Consider the following 27833-nt stretch of genomic DNA (forward strand, 5'->3'; position numbering starts at 1 on the left):
ACCGCATTCAAGGAACGACTGGACAACAACGCACACAACAGCAAGGAACTCTTCAACATCGTGAAAGAGCTCTCCAACCCCAACGCCGGAAACAACGACATCACCCCTTTGCAAGACCTCTGCAACTCCCTCGCCTCCTACTTCCACAACAAGATCGCGGACATACACAACAGCTTCAGTACTCAACCGATGCACGCCACGACCGAACCACCGCCCCCCACCACCACCCTCCGCACCTGGACCCCGATCAGCACCGAAGACACCGTCCGCACGATGAACTCCATCCACTCCGGATCTCCGACAGACCCCTGCCCTCACCACGTCTTCAACAAGGCCGACGCTGTCATCGCACCCCACCTGCGGGACATCATCAACACCTCCTTTGACACCGCCACCTTCCCGGAGAGCTGGAAGCACGCCGAACTCAGCGCTCTACTTAAGAAACCTTCAGCCGACCCCACCGACCTCAAGAACTACCGCCCCATCTCGCTGCTCCCGTTTCCGGCAAAAGTCATCGAGAAGACCGTCAACAAGCAACTGGCCGCCTTCCTCGAGACGAACGGTTCCCTCGACCTCTTGCAGTCTGGCTTCCGAGCCAACCACAGCACCGAGACCGCCGTGATCGCAGCTACCGATGACATCCGATCCCTGCTCGACAACGGAGAAACAGCGGCCCTCATCCTCCTGGACCTCTCCGCGGCCTTTGACACTGTCTGCCACCGTACCCTAGTACAGCGCCTCAGCAACGTCGGAATCCAGGAGAAGGCACTGGAGTGGATCGTCTCCTTCCTCGCCGGAAGTGCACAGAGAGTCCGCCTCCCCCCGTTCAGATCGGAGGCCACCGAAGTCATCTGCGGCGTTCCTCAAGGCTCCTCGCTCAGCCCAACACTCTTCAACGTCTACATGAGCCCCCTCGCAGCCATCGCACGCCAGCACAACCTCAACATCATCTCCTATGCCGATGACACCCAGCTAATCCTCTCCCTCACCAACGACCCCGCCACCGCCAGAGCCAACCTGCACGAAGGGATGACAGACGTAGCCAAATGGATGTCGAACAGCCGCTTGAAACTGAACTCGGACAAGACGGAAGTCCTCATCCTGGGATCATCACCCTCCGCCTGGGACGACTCCTGGTGGCCCCCCGCCCTGGGCAGCGCACCCAAACCCACAGACCACGCACCCAACCTGGGCTTCATCCTGGACTCCTCCCTCTCCATGACCAGACAAGTCAACGCCGTCTCCTCGTCGTGCTTCAACATCCTGCGCATGCTACGTAAGATCTTCCGATGGATCCCCACCGAGACCAGGAAGACGATCACCCAGGCCCTCATCACCAGCTGTCTGGACTACGGCAACTCCCTCTACGCCGGAACCACCGCCAAACTCCAGAAGAGACTCCAGCGGATCCAAAACACCTCAGCACGACTCATCCTGGACATCCCCCGCCGCAGCCACATCTCCGGACACCTGAGAGACCTGCACTGGCTCCCAGTCAACAAGAGAATCACCTTCCGGCTCCTCACCCACGCACACAAAGCCCTACACAACCAAGGCCCAGGATACCTCAACAGCCGCCTCAACTTCTACGCTCCCAAACGCCAGCTTCGATCGACCAGCCACGCCCTCGCCGACGTCCCCCGCATCCGAAGAGCCACCACAGGAGGAAGGTCCTTCTCCTACCTGGCCGCCAAGACTTGGAACGCCCTTCCGACCCACCTCCGCCTGACCCAAGACCACCTCGCCTTCAGGAAGCAGCTCAAGACCTGGCTGTTCGAGCAGTAGCGGACCCCCTCCCCCCAGCGCCTTGAGACCCTCCGGGTGAGTAGTGCGCTATATAAATGCTTTGATTGATTGATTGATTGATTGATTGAAGTTCACAGACAGTGAGTTGAAGGTCATGGTGGATGAAATCATCCGTGTCGAACCACATCTGTTCGGTACCCAAGTCCAGCAGACCACCTTGGCAACCAAAACCAACACGTGGGACAGGATAGTGACCAGAGTGAATGCGCCAGGGACCGTGCCACGCACCAAACACGAGATCCAGAGGCGGTGGCACGACCTCAAGCAAGGGTGAAAGGCATCAGGGCCAAGAACCACCTGCGGGCACAACACACTGGCGGCGGCACTCCCCCGGAGCTTATACCATTTGCCGAATGGGAGGAGAAGGTGCTGGGCATACTGCACCCTGAGAGCCTGGAAGGAATAGAAGAGGGACTTGAGGCTGGTAAGTACAAACCAATGACCACTATCACACTGTCATGGTCTGCCTTGCACAACTGCCAACACACATCTCCGAGGCTCCAATCCATGCATGTGGACCACACAGTCACCCAAATGTGAAGTCCTGCCCTCGAATGCACCCACCATGAACAACCACAAATGTTGCCTCCTACGTTCACAGGCTTGCATGTTGTCAAAGCAGCCAACACCAGAACTCCCAACAGGCCCCCATGTCTACAGGGAAGGTGGTGGTGGGTGGGGGGGGAGAGAGAGGTGGGTGGGGGGGTGAGAGACCAGCACTACAACTCCCAACAGGCCCCCATGTCTACAGGGAGGGTGGTGGTGGGTGGGGAGTGAGAGACCAGCACTACAACTCCCAACAGGCCCCCATGTCTACAGGGAGGGTGGTGGTGGGTGGGTTGGTGAGAGACCAGCACTACAACTCCCAACAGGCCCCCATGTCTACAGGAGGGTGGTGGTGGGTGGGGTGGTGAGAGACCAGCATTACAACTCCCAACAAGCCCCCATGTCTACAGGGCGGGTGGTGGTGGGTGGGGGGGTGTGAGAGACCAGCACTACAACTCCCAACATGCCCCCATATCTACAGGGAGGATGATGGTGGGTGGGGGGTGAGAGAGGTGGGTGGGGGGGGTGGGAGACCAGCACTACAACTCCCAACAGGCCCCCATGTCTACAGGGAGGGTGGTGATGGGTGAGGGTGAGAGACCAGCACTACAACTCCCAACAGGCCCCCACGTCTACAGGGAGGGTGGTGGTGGGTGGGGTGGTGAGAGACCAGCACTGCAACTTCCAACAGGCCCCCGTGTCTACAGGGAGGGTGGTGGTGGGTGGGGGTGGGGTGGGGTGGTGAGAGACCAGCACTACAACTCCCAACAGGCCCCCATGTCTACAGGGAGGGTGGTGGTGGGTGGGGGTATGAGAGACCAGCACTACAACTCCCAACAGGCCCCCATGTCAACAGGGAGGGTGGTGGTAGGTGGGGGGGGGGGGGTGAGAGAGGTGGGTGGGGGGGTGAGAGACCAGCAGTACAACTCCGAACAGGCCCATGTCTACAGGGAGGTTGGTGGTGGGTGGGGTGGTGAGAGACCAGCACTACAACTCCCAACAGGCCCCCATGTCTCATCCCAGAGCAAGATGGAGTCCGCCCACCATTTGCTGACCAGTGCATCTCCTCCTTCAAACCTACAGGTAGGTTGCCATCTTCACAGGGGCACCATCCAATAGCAGGACCGGACCACACATATCCAAGGATTGTCTCCCCACCTCCACACCACCATATTGCCCAGTACTGTCTACCACACCAACATGATGACACCAACAACCATGTCCTGATTCCATAGTAATTTGTAATCTTACAACAAAAAACCTGTCATGTCCACAGCATTGATTCTGAAATTCTTGTCCCTCAGGTGATCGCAACTTGACAGGCGAAACCAGCAACCACCAGCACCAGTTGCCCCCCTCACAGCCAGGACTCTCTGGTGAAGATCCCATGGACACCTCGGGTGCAGAGGACGATGCTGGTTCAAGCACACCCCCAGGGCCATCAGGCTCCCAGGACATCCCTGCCTCCACCACCTTGGCCAGTGTCACAACACCAACACCTGCCATTGTGAGCTGTGCAGCTACCACCACCACCACCACCACCACTCCTGCCTGTGACACCCTGCCTGACCCATCGTCCGATGATGGGCCATCGACATCTCAGGCTAGCAGGGAGAGTGGAAGGGGAGGACACAGGTGAGGCCACAGCTCACAAACAGGAGTGCAGGTGCTAGGCGAGGTCGGGAACGAGACCCACCCCATCCTGGGACCGAGACCCTGGATGCCATCGCCAGAGTCCATGCCTCCTATGAGCAGTCGCAGGCACAGGCGGATCGGGCACACCAAGACTCGCTACAGAACTGCCAGCTGTTGCGGTCCATGGACACACGCATGGTCCAAATGGTTGACCTCATGGGGCAGCAAACTGCTCTTTGGAGGGAGGGGTTATCCCGCGCCACACCACCTCCCCCTCCCCCAAGTGCCCAGCGGGACAGGTCACCAACACCACCGCCACCATCCCCTGAGGACACTGACAGGGAGGTCGTCCCTGAACAACCTGCCCCCACAGCTGTCTCTGCTCCGGCTCAAAGACGGAGGGGCCGTCCGAGGCTGGATCCAGCTGAGAGCAGTGGCAATGCACCATCCACCCGCTCGAAGAGAGGCCGCCACTGACTTCACCCTTCCTTGAGCCTGCCATTCACTCTGCGAACTATCTTGCCCCACAATGCCAAGCATTGGCACACGTCTGTTGGACTAGGTGTACATCACACAATGTGGTGTCCCCACGGTGTTTTCATCTGCCATGACCTTCAACTCTCACTTTCCCCCAACACCTATTTGTAAATATGCACTAACAGTAATCGACAACCTGTAAATAAACACCACGTAAACACTCAATGCTGTGTGACCTCCATGTTTTAATCACATGTTTGTCTTATTAGTTGTCATTACCAGGTGCAGGGATCAATTTTCTTGAGAATCATGCCTCTGTGGGAGTGACCTAGGGATTATGGGAGAACAACAAGCACTGGTCAGGAAATTGAATCACACCCATCACACCACACCGTACCGCAACATCCCACAAACCACACTCATCACTAATTAAGTGGATCACAGGACACACATCAGGGAGCATTGCATGTACACCATCTCACACACCCATTTGCGAACAGAACATACCAGAACAGGCAGCCTCACACACCACATCCACACATCACCAGCAAACATACATCACGCATTGACCAGTAGCACAAGAGGTAGTTACTCACATTCAAGGAAAGTAGCGAGCAATGAGCTGACGCCTCTGGTCCACACCTTCCTCCTCCCCACTATTCTCATCAGTGGACATGGGTGGGATGGGAGGCGGAGCAACCTGTTGGTCTGCAGGGTCCATGATCGGTTCAATATTATTGCGCAAGGCCAGGTTGTGGAGCATGCAGCAGGCAATCACTATTTTGCATACTTTGCATAGGTGAGTATGGCAGGGCCACTCCGGTTTTATCCAGGCAGCGAAACCTAGACTTCAGCAGTCGAAAAGTACGTTCCACCACACGACGTGTCCACCCATGGGCCTCATTATAACGCATTTCACCAGGGGTAGTAGGATTCCATATGGGGCTCAGCAGCCACTGGCGGTTTGGGTACGCAGAGTCGCCTAGGTGGGGGGATGACAGACACATACATCATTACCAGGATTGGTCGGAACAGCATGGCACACATACAACACAGTAGTCCTCACAGCACACTCACCTACAAGCCACGCACGTTCTTCACGCAGATTAGCCATCAGTTGGGGGACAATGCTGTTCCGCAGGATGTGGGAGTCATGTGCGGACCCGGGAAATCTGGCACACACATGGGAGATGATGTTGTCAGCCAGGCTCACCACTTGCACGTTGATCGAATGGTAGTGCTTCCGATTGCGATAGACGGGTTCACATGCCTGGGGTGGAATGAGACCAATATGTGTGCCATCAATGGAACCCACTACGTGTGGGATCTGGCCCAGGGCATAGAAGTCACCTTTCACTGCAGCCAGCTCTGCCAGACGTGGGAAATGGATGTAATCATCCTTGTAATGCATCATGGCATCCAGCACATCCCGCAGTACCATGCTGAACATGGATTGTGACATCCTCCCGGCATGACCAACTGTGTAATGGAAAGTGCATGTTGCGAAGAAGTGAAGTGCCGCCATCAACTTTGCTGTGGGTGTATTAGCTCCTGGATATGGCCGATGCACATTTGGAGCCCTCCTGTGTGGGAGTAGATGGGAGAAGATGTCAATTGACCAACACCGCACAGCTGTGCCACACTATCACATCTTGACCAACACAATACAAATAATACATGTTGCAGACACTGATTGTATGTGTGACGTGACCGAAATATAAGGCACTACAGCTAACTACACACACAATGTTCACCCACAAACAACATCTTGTGTGCAAACATGTCCAATGTAACGTGCACACATGTTGAAAGAACAGCCAACAGCACATGACTGAGGGCCCAAGTGTGGACAAGCGTCCCCACAGACACACATGGACGTGCACACACAACACGAACATGGAACACACCCTCCTTGTCTTCATGCACCCATGACCCCACCTACAATGCTGGGCATCCTCACATGACATGCATGGGCATACAACAGGCGACACACATACGCATACACGGAATGCATGTATACCCCCATCATTGCTACTTGCGCACACAAACCATACACTCACAACAGCTTCTGAATGTGGGTACACAGCCTTGATGTACTGTGTAGATGTGTACAAATAGAAACGTGTGACCTCAAAACCAAGACGTCAACACATAGCCATGCACATCTGACGCAACTTGGGTGCACATCACTGGCCTTTGTTAACCACTGGCAAGGTCAATAGTATGACCATACATGCAACAAATGGACAGGAATGACACACGTGGACAAGGCCCATTGACTTGACATAATGATTCTTGATGCATTCCGGACATGTCCTGACACACATGTACAAATATGAACATGCAGTGTGTGTACACATGCCATCCGGGTACACAGAAGTAACACAGAAGATGATCCTTGATACTGCAATTGTGCATGACATATGCTGCATGGTCAAGGACCATCACGGTCACACCCCGCCAAACACATGCGCGCACTACCGCGACGGTGCATCTTTTGAAAATCATCACTCACTGGCATCGCAATGGCGGAGCACTCATTCCACGGGGGCGGGGCAGGCTAACACATACATTTGAATGTGCAAGTGGAAATGGTAGTTGTTATCCCCCTTACAGTCACATTGCAGCACCCACCGCAGACCGCCGGCCCTGGCCAGTCACCCACCGCCGGCCCTGGCCGGTCATCCACGCCAGCCCTGGCCGGTCACCCACTACCGGCCTTGGCCGGTTGTAAAAAAGTAAATTTTGCCATGTTATATGTGCCTACGTGTTCCCCATCTTATGTTATATGTGCATGATCGATATGCATGTATTCCCCTCTGATCGATTAAAGACGCAATTACAGTTGTGTCCATCTCTAGTATGCCAGTTTCCAGTCTTCGTGAAAGCAACGAATATCAGGCCTATGTAAACCTACGTTGCCACATTTTACAGTGTGCACGTTAATTCATTGAATTGTCCCCGTTTCTAGGCCTCAAAAGGGCCCGGACTCAGATTCAGCTCCTGTCTCCTGAACCCTCTCCGAGGAGCGATACAGCCCCCACCTGTATCCCTGACCCTTAGCTTACTTCTTGCCTCGCAGTGCCCGGCCCGGCCTGGCTCTGCCTCCCAGTCTGCCAAGAGTATGTTATGTTTCTAGTTATCAGTTCAGCCCTCCTTCTCTGCATTCCTAAGCTACTGAATCACATCAATAGTTTCCGTCATGGTCTAGCCTTTATGTCTCCATGTGAGAGAAATACTGTATCAATATTCATAGAATATTCCTCACACACGCATTACACGTAGAATTATGCATGCACCAGTCTTAATGTCTGTTAGCCTTTGCCCTGATAACTTTTGGATTCTATCAACATGTACTCTAAACACCAGATACTAGATATGCCCGGGTACATGTCGCTCTGACACTCCAGACTTTAGTCTCCTCTTCTAGCGCAGAAGTCATAGCCCCAGTTCTCCCTGGTAACACGTCATTGCCAATTTGCGCGCACCACTAGGTTAGAGGTCCCAGCTGCTCAGGTAGCCCCCTCCATGTTTCCGCCCCTTTTATGACATATTCTGTTACGTTCACATCACATGTCTATGTATACGCCCTATACACGCCTTCTTGTTACATCATTTTACCCTTATCTTTCGCGACTGTTACGAACCACGCCTACTGCTACGCCTACTGTATTGAATGTAATGTATTTTGTTTAACTATATATATTGTGCACTGTTATTAAAAGTATGCGCATTTATTCCCAGATCCTGCCCCCGGCAGCTGCCATCCTATTCCCGTACAGGCTGTCCTGTTCCTGTCCTTTATGCCTGATTAAAGCCTGTAAACTCCAGCTACCTCGAATCTTGACTCTTATTTATTGAGCTATCTGTTTATATGAGTATCCTGAAAAATAGAACTGGTAATTAATTATTTATTTACCACATAATGGCGCCCGAATAGGGACTTGCCCTTTCCCCACGCGCCGGAGAAGCCACGCAGGCCCCCTGATCCTCTGCAGCCGTGACGGAACCATACCGTGCACGTGCAGATATTTCTGCTTCAAGTATCCCTCAGGCCCACGGAGGAGACGGAGGTTGCGGTCCAGCGTCCAGACGAGGCGGTGGAGGAACGCGGCGAGTCCCGACCAGAGCCCAAGCCGAGAGTCCAAGGTACGAGGTATCCGGAGGCCCACCTGTAACTGAAGTCCGAAGTTCGTCCGTCCGTCGTCGTAGCAGTCCAGTCCAGTCTGAGGCCTTCCGTTCTTGCTGCCCGGTGAGTACCGTTGCTGGGGTAGTATCTAGACAGGGTCAATTAATTTGTCTCTGGTCCGTGGGTTTGGGTACACAGATCCAACACGAAGTGTTCACCTAGGTGGACGCGGGTCCTGAAGTGTCTCTTTATGGGACCGGTAAGTTTCGTACTGTTTTAGCAGTGCATCTAGTCATTCTAGTAAGTTTCTGTTCCAGTAAGTTCTGTTCTCGAGAAAATTCATGTATTCTGTCCGAACTGTTATTATAAATGTTATTTTATGTGTTTTCAATGTCGTGGTATGAGTGATTCGTTGTTCAGTTATTACTGTGTTTATCGTCTATTGTATTGTGTCCAGACTCCAGCCTAAAATTATGCCTCTGTTCTCGAAGTTACGTCAGTTAAAAACTAGAAAAGGTCTGCTAGAGGAAGCAGTTCCTGTCCCGCCTAGGGACAGTCCAGGTCATTTCATGTATCATAAGCATGGCATAAGTGCCATATTATATCTAGACTTATGGGTGGAGTACACCAAGGATTTAGAAGAGAAATATAGATGGCCCGTATCAGGTACGTGGGATGCCGAGTGCATCATGCGAGTAGAAGAAGCATTATGGAAAAAGAAAGCCAGACAGTCCCAGAAGGATGCCATCGAGTTATGGCGCAAACAATCTCATAAAAGAACCGAAAAAGATATCAGAAAGACAGAATTAAGTAGGGAATCCTCAGAAAGAGCCCAAGAAAGGGAATTAATCGAAATAAGTGAACGAGTTAAAGCCGAACAGTCAGACAGACAGAGAAATGCTCTTATTAAGGGTATGTATCCTCTTCTTGCCGAGGGCTTGCCGAAAGCAACCCCGGAAGCACCATGTAGTTTTCCGCCACCATTAGTTCCGATTAAGCTACGTCACAAACCGACCGCAGCTGATATTTTTCTCTCGTCCTATTTGGACGACACAGTCCCAGAATATGCAAATCCTGTTCCGCCTGCTCCTGTAAATAATGTAATTCCTGTTCCTCCAGCCACCGGGGCACCCGTTACAGCACCTGTTACAGTACCCCCGGTCCAGCCCACAGTACAAGTGCCCGCTACATCAGTCACTCTGCCAGCCCGTACGATACCCATCGACGATTCCAGTTTAGGAGCCGCGGGGGGGGGAAGTCCTCCTTGTACCCCGCCGCAACACAAACGTCCGTCATTTCTCGAGTTACATGAACGTGCGTTACAGCGTACGCCCAGACCCCAGTCCGTTGCAGATATCAAGCGAGCTCTTACCGAATGCCGTTATGATCCAGTCCCAGGCGATGATGATATGGTCATATATTCATTGCGTGTAAGACGGGTGACCGAATATTTGGACACCCTACCGAATATGAAAGAAGATCTAGACAGAATATATCGTTTCATCCGTACAGGAGATGATCCAGAAAGTATTGGCGAAGCCATGTCTCTAAGGAAAGCCGAGACTCAGCTCATGCTATTAAAGTTTCTAATTAATTGTTTAATAAGGGAACAAGATTATCCAACTAAAGATCCGACCGAAATGAAAGTCCTGACCAGGTGGAGTGATCATATAGCCGAGGGAAGACACAAGACACTAGGTAGTATAGAGAGTATGTACAAGAAAATTCGTAAGGAAATAATAAGGTTACACGAGAAACGCAAAGCAGCACAAGTAAGCGAGAAAGAAGACGACTCTCCTACCGAAGAGGTAGACGACGAGAATCCCACCAGAATAGCGTATGTAGGTAGAACTAGACTTCCCGACCGACATTCACGCCTAGAACACAAGAAAGTTTTCCCTTCTCCAGCACCAGAACAAGGTTCTCTTGAGCAAGTATTTCAAGCCACCGATCACATTCTGAAATCACGAATCGGTTATAGTGAACTTAGTACCATGCATGAACAAGAACTAGCCCGATCAGCGGTCCGATGGGCTACTGATTCTACCACTTTTTCTGACGAAATAGTGGCACAAATGTTTCTGAAACTGCCCCCAGCCGAGCAGCGACTGGTGGGTATGTATATGATCCAGCACCTCATTACACTATATGAGGGACAACATTCTGATCCAGGTCCGTTACATGATGTCCTGAACGAGTTACTCCAGTATAGATGGAAAGGTTTAGGTACCGATTTAATTAGTGTCATTCTAGAACAGCGCCACAAATATAGAACGTTTCTGAATCCGCATTTTGTTCATGTCTCACCCCCAGAAAGTAAATCATTTTACATAGATAGACAGCATCCGTTACGAGAAGTACATCCAGTTAGGACAGCGGGTGGTGAAATGCAACGAGTATTTGTTTACACCCCTATCACAAAGATGGAACTCTTAGAGATGAAGAAATTAATTCCCTGTCACGACAAAGATCCAGCAGGGTTCCATCGAGAGTTAAAAGACATGCTCCGTATGGGAGAATACACATATCCTGATATCATTAAAATGCTAAAGGTCCTGTTGCCCGCAGGGGTATATGAAAAACTCAAGGAAAAAGAATGGGAGGTGGGAGAGAAAAAGATTGATTGGACAGCTCTAGAAGCTGAAGATAATATACGAGTACCAGGTACCGGTCTTGGGGACAAATGTAAAGAATTGCCCGAGTTATTGATTCAAGTTCTGCCAAGGTTATTAGCCACGAAAAAGGAAGATTGGGATGCAATCTCAGCATGCAAACAGAAACAGGATGAAGATACTAGTGATTTTTATTCTAGATTTGAAAAATGTTTTATTATTAACAGTGGTTTGAAGACAAGTAGCGAGTCGTACCCTCATCTTTTTGTTACCAAACTAGTCGAGAATTCAAGTCCACAAGTTAAAAATCGAGTATTGAAAGTCGAAAGTAGTTGGCAAGCTAATACCCCGTCACAAATGCTCCAGATGCTCCAGTATCACCAGAATAGAATCAGGGAAGAGCAAGAACACGAAAGGAGACGTATGAAAGACACGAAAATGAAAGTATTAGTTGCACAATCTGTTCCACAAGACAGTCAGAAGAGGGGTCCGAATCAAGCCAGTCATCCTGCAGCTCCCGTTAAAGGGACATGCAATTACTGTAAACAGCCAGGTCATTTTATAAACGAGTGTGCAGTTCTGAAACACAACATAGCTACTGGTAAGACTAAAGAAAGACCACGTCCGCCTAGACAAGAACAAGTTTCACAGACTTCTCAGTCACCACAGAATGCACAACAGACAGTTCCAGCACCGCAGCCTATCGCTGCAACACAGCATGTTACACAGCAAATGTACCAGTATGCTCAGTCAGAGTATCCAGAGTATCAACAGTATTCATGAAACAGCCTAGAGAGGGAGGTAGGCTTGCCTCTCATCGAGATACCTGTAGATCAAGAGGGTCCCTATGTACACAGTCAAGTATTAGGGAAAGACAGAAAGTTTTTGATTGATACAGGGGCAAGTAGGACTACTATCAGTCATGACGAGGTTCCAGGGGCTCCGCTCTCAGGCTCTAAAAATGTTTCCCTTGGATTTTCAGGAAAACCTATTGTGAACGAGATTTCAAAACCAGTTTCCCTAGAAGTTGGTCCATTGTCCCGAACTACTGATTTGTTACTTACAAAGTCATGTCCAGAAAATTTGTTAGGCATTAAAACATTGAAAGAATTAGGTGCAGTAATTTGCTGCTCCCCAGAAGGAGTCCGATTGTTTTTGCGTGACTTTAAAGGTCACTATGTATTACGTGATTTTGATCCAAGACTACTGAATGTACCGCAGCATTTATGGGCGCAAGGTCCAACTGATGTAGGATTTATGCACATCACACCTCATCGTGTGACTCTCAAGCAAGGTATAGTTTTGCCACGAATCAGACAGTACAGATTGCCACCTGAGGCTGTAGCAGCCTTATCCAAAATTATTGACGAGCTTATTGCTCAAGGAGTAGTTGTAGAAACTGACTCCAATGTATGTAATTCTCCTATCATTCCAGTTTTGAAACGTACTGATCCAAATGCACCTCCAGTATATCGATTAGTGATTGACCTTCGAGAACTTAATAAATGTATCATACCCCAGTATCCAGTAGTCCCAGATATTTCATCCCTATTAACAGCCATTGATTCTGAAGCTACATTTTTCACTGTTATCGACCTCAAGAATGCATTTTTCAGTGTCCCCATTCATCCAGACAGCCAGTACCTTTTTGGTTTTTGTTTAAATGGAAGGAGCTATAAATTTACACGAGCTCCTCAAGGTTTCACAGAAAGTCCTAGTATTTACAGTCAAGCACTTAAGAGACAACTAGACAATATTCACATGCCAACTGACACTGCCCTGCTCCAGTATGTCGATGATCTACTGATCACAGCCCGTTCTGAACGTGACTGCGAGCGTGCGTCACTTACCGTCCTGTATTTTCTGGCCGAGCAGGGGCACAAGGTGTCCCCTTCCAAATTACAATTCTGTGTCCAGCAAGTGATCTACTTAGGCCACTTACTGTTCAAGTGGGGTAGGCAGTTGACACCAGACCGTATCCAGTTAATAGCGAGTCTTCCACAGCCCAAGACACAGAAGGAGGTACGAGCTTTTATTGGCCTCACTTCTTATTGCAGACAATGGATTCCTCAGTATGCATTTCTAGCTAAGCCACTGATACAGTTAACAACACAGGAGGCGGCCGTATCGACTGTCCTCCCTTGGACCCAGGAACATACACTTGTTTTTAATGAATTAAAGAAAGCCTTATGCCAAGCACCTGTTCTAGCAACACCGAACTACAGTAAGCCTTTTACACTTTTTGTCACAGAACGTGATGGTACTGCATTATCTGTTCTCACACAAGATCAAGCAGGACAGTACAAGCCCTGTGCTTATTTTTCGAGCACATTAGATCCAGTAGCCCAGGCTTTGCCTGCGTGCCTCAAGTCAGTTGCAGCCACAGCTCTAGCCATCAGACAAAGTGATTCCATAGTATTAGGACACTCCCTGACAGTACAAGTTCCACACTCCGTGGAAGTTCTTTTAAACCGAACACAGACTCAGCACTTGACAATTGCACGTTTAACAGGTTATGAACTGATACTGTTCCAGCCACACATAGAAATCAGACGCTGCAACATTTTAAATCCTGCTACACTGTTACCGTCAGTTACTTCAAATCCTGCCACACATGACTGTGTGGAAGTTGTTAACACTATGACTAAGCCAAGACAAGATCTGACAGACATTGCATTACCGAATCCCGACCTGACACTTTATGTGGATGGTTCATGTATGAGAACTAGTACAGGAGAACTAGTAGTCGCGTATGCAGTGACTACTGAAACTGAAGTTATTGAAACACATCGTATTGACACCCTGTCTGCTCAAGCAGCAGAGCTAGTTGCTCTGACCCAAGCCTGCATACGTGCCAAGAACCTGAAAGTAAATATATATACAGATTCACGTTACGCATTCGGAGTTGTACACGACTTCGGAGTGCTCTGGCAGGAGAGAGGTTTCATGACCTCTCATGGAACCAAGATTCAGCATGGTCTCCTCATTCAAGCTCTGTTAGATGCAATACATTTACCGACAGCTATTGCTATTATGAAGTGCAAAGCACATACGAAAGTTACTGACATCATTTCCCAAGGTAACGATCTAGCAGATCGAACAGCCAAGCTTACAGCTCAGACTCCAGACATTCCAGTTAACACGACACAGACACTCATTCCAGAACAGACTACATGTATGACAGTTAAGGACCCTACACAAGATGTCATAGACATACAGTTACATGCTACTCCCGAAGAAATCAAGAAATGGTCCGAACAAGGAGGGGTCCAGACAGATCAGGGATGGTTGACGAAGGGAAAAGCCACATGGTTTCTCCCCGACTCTATGGTTCAAGTCATTATCAATACCGCACATAGTCCAGCACATCTAGGAGAAAAAGCTATGTTAGACAGTATTCAGAACCTATGGTTCAACAAACACTTACGAGCTGCAGCCAAGCAGAAAGTCCGTACCTGTATGATATGTTGTCAATTCAATCCAGGTAAAAGTGTCCCGGTGGAACAAGGTGGATTCCAACCTCCTGACCACCCTTTTGAAGTCCTCCAGATGGATTATATTCAGATGGAGCGATGTCGAGGTTTCAAGTATGTCCTCGTAGTTGTATGCGCTTTGTCCAGGTGGACAGAAGCATATCCAGTTCCAGATTACACAGCCGCGACCACTGGCAAGCAGTTGGTTCGTGAATTCTTTCCCCGCTATGGACTCCCTAGGGTCGTGTATTCTGATAACGGCCAGCCATTCTCATCTGAACTCATGAAACATGTTTCCCTTTTGTTAGGGTACCAGTGGAAGTTCCATTGTGTGCGCCATCCTGAAGCAGCCGGTCTCGTAGAGAGACATAATCAGACCCTGAAAATCCGTATTGCCAAAGTATGCAAAGAGACAGGTGTAGACTGGCTAGTTGCCCTGCCAGTTGCCCTATTTTATATGCGGATGGTTGCACATTCCAGATCAGGTCTGTCCCCGTATGAGGTCGTATTCGGCCGCCCCCCAAATATGTGGGGTACACCTAGACCCCGCAGTATTACAGATGTTTCCAGTAATATGCTGACAGATTACCTAGCTTCCTTGATGTCTGCCCTACACTCTTGTCGTTCACAGGTTGCCGCTGCATTTCCAGACAACACCGAGGTGAAACCGCATGAGGTCATTCCAGGAAGCCTCGTGTTGGTCCGGAATTTTGATCGTTCAAGTCCACTGGAGCCTCGTTGGAAGGAGCCGCGACTTGTTCTCCTGACCACCCGCACGGCCGTGAAGTTGGAGGGCCATATAAAGAAGTTCCATGGAGTTCGTGAAAAAACATTTTCAAAGGACATTACTAAAGACTGCCTGAAAACAGACTCTGAACTTGATTCCGAACTTAAAGTTCCCCAGTTAGAGAAAACTCCGCAACAGGAGTATAAAAAGAAACTCCGGTCTAGTAAAATAAGTCAGCCAGTTTTATTGTCTAAGTCCCTCTCGGGTGAAACGGTTAGACAGGTTTCTGACATGTATGAGATAGACCCCCATAGTGAGAGAGTTAGTCAAAACTCTATCAGATGTATCATCATTCTAAGTTTTTTATTATATGTAAGTCTAATGGTTACCTGCACAAGTTATGCATTACATTTATGTTTTCCAAGTTCACATGTAAACAAGTTTTCTAATGCTACAGAAGAGCACACATTTAGTGATCTGCCTCCTCACGAGCTATCCTATCGTCTTGCTATGAGAAATAATACATTTATCAGAATGTTACACTATTCACACCAGACCAGCAATGCCACTAATTGTTGGGTGTGTGGTCGACTCCCCCCTTTCCAGACACCGAAGGGAGTTCTGCCACTCTTTCCTTATCCGTTTTCACATAATGGTTCGTGTGGAGCATGGTCCACTTTAACGACCTCCTCCAATGATATGTCCCTTCTAAATAGAACATGTTTCCCAGACAAGCAAGGTCTCTCCCATAGAACAGGGTTAGATCTAGAAAATGAAGTATATGATTTAGGTAATTACTCTTCGAATTTTATGGTCCTGAATGTTCAGTCTGATACTACTCCAGATTTACCTGCTATTTCAGTATTACCAGTCAAAGGCGAATTATGTGTCAGAAAGAATGGTTCCGCACATGTAGGACATAGTGATTGTACTACTATTGTCGAGTATAGTGACAGTGGGAAATCTATTTTCAAAGCCTCACGTCATTCTTATTTTGTTTGTGGTCAGACCGCATATGTTCGTCTGCCCCTCGATTGGGATGGAACATGTTACATTGCCTTCCTACTGCCACCAGTTTTCCTAGCCCCATCTGATTATCACAGAAACACACATCTAGTACACGTCAGACATAGAAGGGAGATCGAGTCCCCAATTGTCGATCAAACTGAAACTACTCTAGAACAATATCAAGACTTTAATAAAGGTTTCTTCTTCTTTATAGGACCTGTCCAGAATAGTAAGTTAATACGTAGGTTAACCAGAACCCTTGAAGCAGTAGTGAATGAGACTACTTCTGCTCTAGGTAACTTAACTGAAGAGCAATCTGCTATGAGATTTGTCGTGCTCCAAAATCGTCTCGTTCTTGACGTCATATTGGCCGATAGAGGAGGAGCATGTAGAGTCATCGGATCTAGTTGCTGCATTTTCATTCCTAATAACGCGCCGTCTGTTTATTCAGCTATAACCAGACTCCACAAAATTGCCCATCAGTTACACCAGAATCCAGGCACCTGGACATGGTTCGGTTGGCTCTGGAGTATTATATCTGCCTGGGGATGGAAAGTATTGTCATTTCTAGGTATTGCAGTAATGATCATATTCAGTTGCTGCCTCTGTATACAATGTGGCCCTGCGATTTGCGGCATTTGTGCTACCTCTTGTATCCCTAGTCCTAAATCCCGTTCCAAGTCAATTCGAGACGAGCAAATGATGCTATATGAAATGATAGATGGTATCATGAATATTGATGTTTCCTGACGGAAACGTAGGGCACAAGGAGGGAATGTGGAAAAGTAAATTTTGCCATGTTATATGTGCCTACGTGTTCCCCATCTTATGTTATATGTGCATGATCGATATGCATGTATTCCCCTCTGATCGATTAAAGACGCAATTACAGTTGTGTCCATCTCTAGTATGCCAGTTTCCAGTCTTCGTGAAAGCAACGAATATCAGGCCTATGTAAACCTACGTTGCCACATTTTACAGTGTGCACGTTAATTCATTGAATTGTCCCCGTTTCTAGGCCTCAAAAGGGCCCGGACTCAGATTCAGCTCCTGTCTCCTGAACCCTTTCCGAGGAGCGATACAGCCCCCACCTGTATCCCTGACCCTTAGCTTACTTCTTGCCTCGCAGTGCCCGGCCCGGCCTGGCTCTGCCTCCCAGTCTGCCAAGAGTATGTTATGTTTCTAGTTATCAGTTCAGCCCTCCTTCTCTGCATTCCTAAGCTACTGAATCACATCAATAGTTTCCGTCATGGTCTAGCCTTTATGTCTCCATGTGAGAGAAATACTGTATTAATATTCATAGAATATTCCTCACACACGCATTACACGTAGAATTATGCATGCACCAGTCTTAATGTCTGTTAGCCTTTGCCCTGATAACTTTTGGATTCTATCAACATGTACTCTAAACACCAGATACTAGATATGCCCGGGTACATGTCGCTCTGACACTCCAGACTTTAGTCTCCTCTTCTAGCGCAGAAGTCATAGCCCCAGTTCTCCCTGGTAACACGTCATTGCCAATTGCGCGCACCACTAGGTTAGAGGTCCCAGCTGCTCAGGTAGCCCCCTCCATGTTTCCGCCCCTTTTATGACATATTCTGTTACGTTCACATCACATGTCTATGTATACGCCCTATACACGCCTTCTTGTTACATCATTTTACCCTTATCTTTCGCGACTGTTACGAACCACGCCTACTGCTACGCCTACTGTATTGAATGTAATGTATTTTGTTTAACTATATATATTGTGCACTGTTATTAAAAGTATGCACATTTATTCCCAGATCCTGCCCCCGGCAGCTGCCATCCTATTCCCGTACAGGCTGTCCTGTTCCTGTCCTTTATGCCTGATTAAAGCCTGTAAACTCCAGCTACCTCGAATCTTGACTCTTATTTATTGAGCTATCTGTTTATATGAGTATCCTGAAAAATAGAACCGGTAATTAATTATTTATTTACCACACGGTCACCCACCGCCGGGTGCTGGTGGTGGGTGACCGGCCAGGGCCGGCAGTGGTTGACCGGCCAGGGCCATCCATGCCAGGGTGACATCAATGCACAGGGCGGTCACCCACCTCCAGCACCCGGCGGTGGGTGACCGCACAGGGCCGGCAGTGGGTGACCGGCCAGGGACATCCATGCCAGGGTGACATCAATACACAGGGCGGTCACCCAACGCCAGCATCCGGCGGTGGGTGACCGACCAGGGCCACCCATGCCAGGGTGACATCAATGCACAGGGCAGTCACCCACCGCCAGCAACCGGCGGTGGGTGACCGGCCAGGGCCGGCGTTCTGCAGTGGGTGCTGCAATGTGACTGTAAGGGGGGGTAACAACTGCCATTTCCACTTGCACATTCAAATGTATGTGTTAGCCTGCCCCGCTCCGCGGAATGAGTGCTCCGCCATTGCGAAGCCAGTGAGTGATTAATTTCACATGATGCACCATCGCGCCAGCGCGTACATGCGGTTGCCGGTGTGTGACCGTGACAGTCCTTGCACATGTAGCCAATGGAAACAGGTAACGCGGGGCGCGTAAGCGAATTCAAAAATAGCGGAACTCGTGCACCGCCACACCAGGGCCAGTCATTGGCTCATTTTGAATGAGGCATCCCGGGAAAACCAATTGCTGCAGACGTGTGCCACTGATATCAGCTCAGGGCCCTATAAATGTGTGAATTTCAGCAGCACACATTCACTGCTTCCAGCCACTGCTGCCTGCGCCCATCACCTCAACCTGCTGCTGCTGAGCTATCCAACAACTGCTGCCTGCACCCATCACCTCCACCTGCTGCTGCTGAGCTATCCAACAACTGCTGCCTGCAGCCATCACCTCGACCTGCTGCTGCTGAGCTATCCAACAACTGCTGCCTGCACCCATCACCTCGACCTGCTGCTGCTGAGCTATCCAACAACTGCTGCTGTTGTGCCACAGTCCTGGACCTTGGCATGCCGAGAGTGCGAGAGATCTGGTCTCGTCCCTTCACCGCAGCGGAGCTGGATGTCCTTGTGGACGGTGTGCTCCGCCACTATGAACGGCTCTACTGTGCCCACGGACAGGTGGTAAGTGCAGTGGGGGACATGTTGGTGTGCATGAGGTGGTCCCTGACACCTGGCTTCTGCTATCTTGGCGGTGTGCTGTGGGACCTTCACATGTGTTGTACTCTGCATGGCTGCTGAAAGATACGTGTTGCTACTATGTTTGTGAATATCCAACTGTCCACTGACATTCCCCTCTTTTCTCCCATCAAGGTAGGTCAAGCTGCACCTTCGCAAGGCCGTGTGGAGGACCATAGCACGTGATGTATGGACAGTGGGGGTGTGCAATAGACGACACACACACTGCCACAAGCGCTGGGACGACATCTCCAGGCTCAGCAAGAATGTGGAGGAGATGACACTGGGGCTGATTCCAAGATCAACCCGGCTTGCACGACGCACCATGACCCCTCTAATGCACCGTATCATAGCTGTGACGCATCCTGATCTGTCCTCCCGGATGAGAGGGGATCAGCAGCAAACTAGCGGTAAGCAGACTGAATGTGTTTGTGACTTGTGAGTGCATGCATGTATTGCTGCTCAGACACAGTAGTGACATCTGTGGTGTGTATGTTGTGCAGCAATTGCATGTTGGTGCCATTAGCGGAGTGAGCGTTAGCATCCATCTCAGCCAGGTGGACATACCAGTTGCATTGTAGTGCAGGGGCCCAGGACATGCCGTTGAGGTCTGTGGTCCCATGGCATCACATGTGTGGTGGTGTGCATGCACTTGCCCTGTGTGTTTGATGTACATGTTTCACAGGCACCCCCGGTTCTTTGACATGAGGATGTCTGGTAGGGGTGGTTCGTGTGCAGGATGGGTGCTACATGTTGGTCAACAGTAAAGGAAGTTGTGATATTGTAACCTTCAGTACGTGAGTGTGGCACTTAGGTAAACCTCTTTTCTCTCTCTTTCAGCTTTGGCTGAGGGCACTGGCCTACAGACGACGGAGCTGGCCAATTGGTGCCTGTAAGGTTAGGAGGTAGACGCTGTGCCTAAGGACTGCGCGATTCTGCGCTAACGCGCTCATTTTTAAATTACTAGCATAACGCTGTATTTTTTTGGGTCTTATTTGTGATTTTAAAACAAATACTTTTTATTTGCCTTAGCGTTTACTCTAATTTAATTTAATTTAATTTAAAATGCTTGTAAAGCGCAGCATACACCTTGCGGTTTCTTGGCGCTGAAGGTTCAGTGGCTGAGGGGAGGGAAGACCGGGGAGAAAATTTAGGCGGGGAAAGCCTGGCTAAATAGGAAAGTTTTCAAGTCTCCACGGAAAGAAAGGTACTGAGTTGCGGAACGGAGGTTATCAGGGAGAGAGTTCCAAAAGGAAGGGGCCAGAGTAGAGAAATTGGATCCACCCCATTTTTTGCGCGAGAAACGGGGGATCAGGAGAAGGGACTTGGAGGAGGACCGGAGGTTTCTTGCAGGGACGTAGGGTTTGATAAGTGAAGTGATGAAAGCAGGGGCAGTGCCCTGACGGGCCTGGAAAACCATGCACCCGATTTTGAAGAGGGAACGTTGTTTCACGGGGAGCCAGTGGAGTTTCTTTAGGAGGGGGGTGGAGTGGTGATAACGTGGGAGGCCAAATATCAGTCTGGCCGCCTGGTTCTGGATGGCTTGGAGTCTACGCAAACTATAGGCAGGGATGCCATGGAAAAGAGCGTTGGCGTAGTCCAAACGCGAGATTACCAGGGCGGCCATGATGGTCTTGAGGGCCTGAGGGGTGAAGAAGCGGGAGACAGAGCGGATGGTTCGAAGAGTGAGGAAACAGGAGGAGACCACGGAGCTGATGTGTGAGTGAAGAGTGAGCTGATTGTTCATTTTTACACCCAGTGTTTTGACAGTGGTGGAAGGGGAGGGTGCAGGGCCGAGAGAGGGGGGCCAGAAAAGAGAGTTCCAGGGACTGGACGAACCACCAGTGAGAACCAGCTCAGTTTTATCAGGGTTCAGTTTAAGGTGGTTGTGATTCATCCAGTCCCTGATGAATGTCATAGTAGACTGGAAATTGGAGACCGAGAGAGAAGAGGGGGACAGATCAAAGATGAGCTGGAGGTCTGGCCCCTCACTTGCATTTAAAACATTATCCTGCACCGCCGTTTGGTGGGCCCGGTTCTGGGGTGGTGAGGGAGCGCCATACTGGTGTAACCAGCGAAGCCTGACGCCGCCATCTTGGTGCGGGTCGTGGCGCCTGGGTTTCTCTACTTCCGCCGGCCTACTTAAGGCGGAACCTGCCGGACGATCTTCCCTGGCCAATTGGTGCCTGTAAGGTTAGGAGGTAGACGCTGTGCCTAAGGACTGCGCGATTCTGCGCTAACGCGCTCATTTTTAAATTACTAGCATAACGCTGTATTTTTTTGGGTCTTATTTGTGATTTTAAAACAAATACTTTTTATTTGCCTTAGCGTTTACTCTGGCCCCTCACTTGCATTTAAAACATTATCCTGCACCGCCGTTTGGTGGGCCCGGTTCTGGGGTGGTGAGGGAGCGCCATACTGGTGTAACCAGCGAAGCCTGACGCCGCCATCTTGGTGCGGGTCGTGGCGCCTGGGTTTCTCTACTTCCGCCGGCCTACTTAAAGCTCCACCTTTTTTAACGCGCAGCGGTGACGCGCAAGGTGGCGCCTTCCCTGCGCCTGAGTCGTGCCAGAGTCCTGCCCGTCTGCGCCCGTCAGCGTTCCGGCAGCAGACGGGGCAGGACGGCTGGCAGGCCTGCTTGGTTGTCAGGTATTGTACTATTGGTTTTAATAATGTGTTATTCTTATTCGTCTGAGACCCTTTTCAATCTTCGTCCGACGTTAGGGCGATGCCACTCGGTTTTTCCGGGCCATCGGGCTTTTATAAAAGGTTGTCAGGTATGTGGCTGGCGAGCCCCTCTATATAAGAGACCTATTCAGCCTCTTTTAGAGACTACCATTACCTGTGTACTTCTCAACACGCGCTCTTTAGGGGGCCACGCCCTAGATATATGGAATTTGCTTGCGAACTCTGATATATCCTGCCTCTTTCTTACCGAGACATGGCTGAGTGATTCCTCGGCTCCAGACTTAGCAAACGCCATCCCACCTAATTATACCATCTTTAGGAGAGACAGAATATCTGGCCGTGGGGGCGGTGTAGCGATTATAGTTAACAACCAGCTGCACTGTACTACCTTTCCGGTAGATAATATTCTGAACACCGAGGCATTAGGTTTTACTCTGCATCTGTCTCCTCAGTATGCTTGTACTGGCATTCTGGCATATCGCGCCCCTGGTCCGTTAGGTTCTTTTGTGGATGAGTTACAGGCTGCCCTATCGGTCCCTTGCCTTAAATCTAAACATTGCCTATTGCTGGGCGATTTAAATATACATATGGACGAGGTTGTTAATCCCGACACGATAAAGCTAATGGAGGTGACTGGAACATTAGGACTCACTCCATTCATCCATGTTGCAACACACAATAAGGGCCATATTTTGGACCAAGTTTTCTCTACGGTTCCTATTAATGTACTTGTCCCTCAGCCTGTACTATGGTCAGACCATTCTCTAATCACTTTTAGTCTTTCTAGTATTTCTCCTGCTAGATTGAACCCTGTGACATGCACTAAGCGTATGTCCAGACCTTTTCATCTATTATCTAGTGAAGCGTTACTCCAGGCTTTGGCACGTTCGCCTTGCACTCTGTCCGGCAGTGTAGAAACAGACCTACCCCTCTATACGGAGTGGCTTACAACTATACTGGCGGATCTGGTGCCTGAGAAAGTTGCCAAACCTGGAAATAAACGCGCCTCTGCTCCTTGGTTTTCACCCAAGCTTAAAGAAGCCCGTCAAAGCTGCAAGAGAGCAGAAAGAATCTGGAGAAAAGACTATAACCCTTGTGAGAGAGAAAAATTTAAAGATCTGACTAAATCTTACCATAAGATGATTTGGAGTGAAAAAAAAACCTACTTTGAACGTCGGATAGATGATTCGGATAACTCCTGTAAGGAGCTTTTTAATATTGTCAGAGACTTCACTTCTCCGCCGTTGGCCAAATCTGCTCAGGGTCATTCCAAATCTTGGCTGAATGAACTAGCTCATTATTTTGTTGACAAAATAATTACCATTCAAGCCGACCTTGCAACTTATTCTAAGCAGTTTCGGGTGGTTGATCCGGTTGCTGTTTCTTTTGTGAATCCCACTCTCTGGGAATTTCCGCAGTTAAGCCTGGATGCTTCATTAGACTACTTGACAGGCTTGAAATCGGGCTCCCCTTTAGATCCCTGCCCGGTCTCTTGTCTTAATAAAATAGCCTTTGTGCTAAATAGTCCTATCAACTCAATGCTAAATTCCTCTTTTTCTTCTGGCATTGTTCCACAGGCTTGGAAGAGTGCTCTTATTCTTCCTCTAATTAAAAAACCAACTTTGGATCCCATCATACACGCCAACTATAGGCCTATTTCTCTCCTCCCTGCTCTGGCAAAGGTGGCGGAAAGGCATGTGCACCGTTCTATCTCAGATTTCATCGAGAATAACAACATGTTGCACAGTACTCAATCTGGGTTTCGTGCGAATTATAGCACAGAAACCGCTTTACTGGAAGTCACCACCGCCATTAGAGAGGTCTTAGACTCGGGAGGCAAGGCCATGTTGGTTATGCTAGACTTGTCGGCGGCGTTTGACACCGTTCCCCATGACACTCTCCTAATTCGACTCTGGGATTGTGGTCTTAGGGGGACGGTGTGGAACTGGCTTAGGTCATTTCTAGCCAACCGCCGGCAAACGATCTGGGCGCCACCTCACTCCGCAGCTATGTCAGTCCTGGAAGTGGGGGTCCCTCAGGGGTCTATTCTTAGCCCCCTGCTTTTTAACATCTTTATGGCCCCCCTTGCAGAGGTTGCGGAGTCGTTTGGCGCTCAGATCGTGTCTTACGCTGATGACACCCAGCTCTTGTTCACCCAGAACAAGAATGAGATGTTCGATGGGACACGTATCAGAGGCTGTTTAGAAGCAGTCTTTGATTGGTTCAAGAGACACGGCCTGAAATGCAACTCCGATAAATCGGAGCTGCTTTTTTTCGGGTGTGTCTCTGAACCAAATTGGAAAAGTTGGTGGCCCCAGGATCTTTTTCCTCCTACCAATGCTAGTACCAGGGTTAAAAATCTTGGTATCATTGTAGACAATGAGTTGACTTTTGGACCCCAAATAGCCAGTCTGGCAGGGAAATGCTTCGGTATCCTGAGGATGCTCAGGAAATTTCTTCCTTTGATTTCCGTGAATCATCGCAGGGTTATCGTTCAAGCACTGGTAGGGTCTCGCTTGGACTATGCAAATGCCCTTTATTTAGGTCTTCCTAAATACTTGGTAAGGAGACTTCAGGTTGTGCAAAATTCAGCTGCACGGGCCATTTATGGTCTTCCTAGACGAGCGAGTACTTCTAACCTGCTTAAGGAATTGCACTGGCTCCCTATAGCCAAAAGGGTGCTGTTCAAGAGCCTGACTCTAACTTATAAGGCCCTTCACGACCTGGGCCCCAGGTATATTAGTAAACGGCTCGCTCTGTACAAACCGAGCAGAGCTCTTCGCTCTGCCTCCCTGCTCAAAATGTGCGTCCCATCCATCAAACGCACTCGTCAAGGGGGGCGCTCGTTTCACTACCTGGCTCCATGTGCCTGGAATGAATTGCCTTTTGATCTTAGACAGGCCCCTAGTCTGATGTCTTTTAGAAAAGCATTAAAAACCTGGCTGTTTAGCTAGGAATTGTGAAGTCTTTTAATCCCAGTTATGTTTTCTTTCCAATAAAGGTCCTCTTCGCCAAAGCGCCGGGACACTCCTTTGTGAGTAGCCGTTGCGCTATAGAAGAACCCAATTAACATAACATAACATAACAGATGAGTGGTGGCAATGCATCCAGATCCGTGATCACACACACGCAGACTGAGACTGAAGAGAGCAGCCCCGGAGAGGGGGACAGAACTGTCCCTGAGGACTTACATGTGGAGACACCATCGTCCTCATCTTCAAACAGTGGTGGTGAGTCAGCACTGTTGGTAGACACAGGGAGTGGGCAATCAACACCTTCAGTCGGTACACAGCACACAGGACCCACACTGCCACCAACTGCAACAAGTACTGCTCGTGCTCGCCAGAGTAGGGGGAGCAGAGTGGCCTTCGGTGCAGGCACCGCTGCCCCTGCCCCTGTGACACAAAGTGCCCTTTGTGCTGAGGCAGTTGATCTGCTGCGACAGCTGTGTGTAGGGTAGACCAACGTGATCAATGCATTCCAAGACCACGATAGGAAGTTGGGGCAGGTGGTAGCATTCATGGAGGGGATGCATGGCGATGTTGCAGGTCTCCACAGAACAGTACAGTCATTATCCAACACAGTGTCTGCAGCCATTCAACAGTCGTATGGACAAGGTTCTACTTCAGTTCCCCCATCCACACCACTTGATATCTCAGGGGAGAGTGACATTTCAGACCAGGCCTCATTTTCTGGGTATTGCACTAGAAGCAGCCACAGGCAGCAAGGCAGGGCACGGAGGGCACAGACACCATCCCCTAGGACAAGGAAATCTTTCACAGAACACAACATCAGCTACCCTGGAGTTGACACACAGGATCCTCAAGGGGTGTTGGGGGACAGGGATTCACATGTAACACAGGCATCCCCCTCAAAAGGTACTCCCAAGGCCAGGGACACTCCCAAGGACAAGGACACTTCAAAGGAAAGGGCACCTCCCAAGGCCAGGGACACTCCCAAGGACAAGACACTACAAAGGAAAGGGCACCTCCCAAGGCCAGGGACACTCCCAAGGACAAGGACACTTCGAAGGACAGGGCACCTCCCAATGTTATGATATGTTAATAAAAAGCTTATTAAGCGCATTATCACCGGTTGGTTTCTTGGCGCTGGAATCGACAGTAACATAATCAGGGACATGGAATGGATGGTTATTGATATGCTTGTCTGTAGAGCCAGGCCTTTAAAGCTTTCCGAAATGAGAGAAGGTCCTGACAGGTCCGAATCTCAAGAGGGAAGGTGTTCCACAGACGAGGAGCCAAAGTGGCAAACCTGCGTCCGCCAGAGCGCTTGCGTGTAAAAGAGGGTATCTGAAGGAAGCCAAGATTGGATGAGCGGAGGTTGCGAGACGGTACATACTTTGTAAAAAGTTGGTCAATGAATTTGGGGCTTTTACAATGTAATGATTTGAAGATCATGCATCCTGTTTTAAAGGTGCAACGTTGGATCACCGGAAGCCAATGGAGTTTCATAACTAAAGGGGTAGCTGAGTGCCATCTGGGTTGATTCAGAATCAATCTGGTGGCATAGTTCTGCACCATCTGGAGGCGTCTCGACAGATAGAGGGGAGGCCTAGGTAAATGGAATTCGCATAATCCAGATGGGGCAATACGGTGGCGATCACTACCTGGGCGATTGCCTCCAAGGTGAGGAAACGCCGGACCTTCCGGATTTTTCTTAATTGAAAAAAACACGTAGAGACCACCTGGCCCACTTGGGCTTTCAGCGAAAGATCGCAGTCCACGGTGACCCCAAGCGTCTTTGCCGACAGTGAGGGGATTGGGGTTTGTCCCAAGTCTGACGGCCAGTAGTGGGGACCCCAGTGTTTGACGCTGTCTTCAGTGAGGACCAGCTCCGTTTTTCCCGGGTTTAATTTCAGCTGGTTTTGGTCCATCTAGGCTTTTATGTTCCTCATGGTCGATTGAAAATTCAGGATAGAAGTTTCCGAATTATCAATCGTGAACAGCAGCTGTAAATCGTCTGCATAGTTAAACACCATCACCTGCTCATCTCTGAGAGCCTGAATCAATGGGAGAATGTAGAGGTTAAACAGGAGAGGTGACAGGGAAGAACCCTGTCGAACTCCGCATGTGATGGACTGTTTGGTGCCGACTAGGTCTCCAAGCCGGACTGCCTGAGAGCGGTTCTCCAAGAAGGACATCAGCCAGCGAGCCGCCGTGCCCCGGACGCCGGCCTGTCTGACACGGTCGATCAGGATGGTGTGATCGACCGTGTCAAATGCGGCCGACATGTCCAGGAGCACCAGTGCCTTCGGAGAACGCCTATCTGCACAGTCCCGAAGAGTATCCAGGACTGTGGTTACCAGTGCCTCCGTTGAGTGGGCAGGCCGGAACCCGGCTTGGTGGGGTTCAAAACAGCCAGATTCCTCTAGGAAGTTAGAGAGGCATTTAGCTACGTGGGCCTCCAGCACCTGTGCCAAGTAGGGGAGTAAGGAGATGGGCCGGTAGTTTGCCTTGCAAGATAGATCTGCACCAGGTTTTTTTAGGAGCGGTATGACCGTCGCTTCCTTAAAGGCCAGTGGGACTAGGCCGGAGGTCAAAGAATCGTTCAGGAGAGTACGGGCAGGGACCGGGAGGGCGGAGAAACACT

This window comes from Lissotriton helveticus, chromosome 1_2 (assembly GCF_964261635.1).
Source record: "Lissotriton helveticus chromosome 1_2, aLisHel1.1, whole genome shotgun sequence".
In the NCBI taxonomy this organism is placed as follows: domain Eukaryota; kingdom Metazoa; phylum Chordata; class Amphibia; order Caudata; family Salamandridae; genus Lissotriton; species Lissotriton helveticus.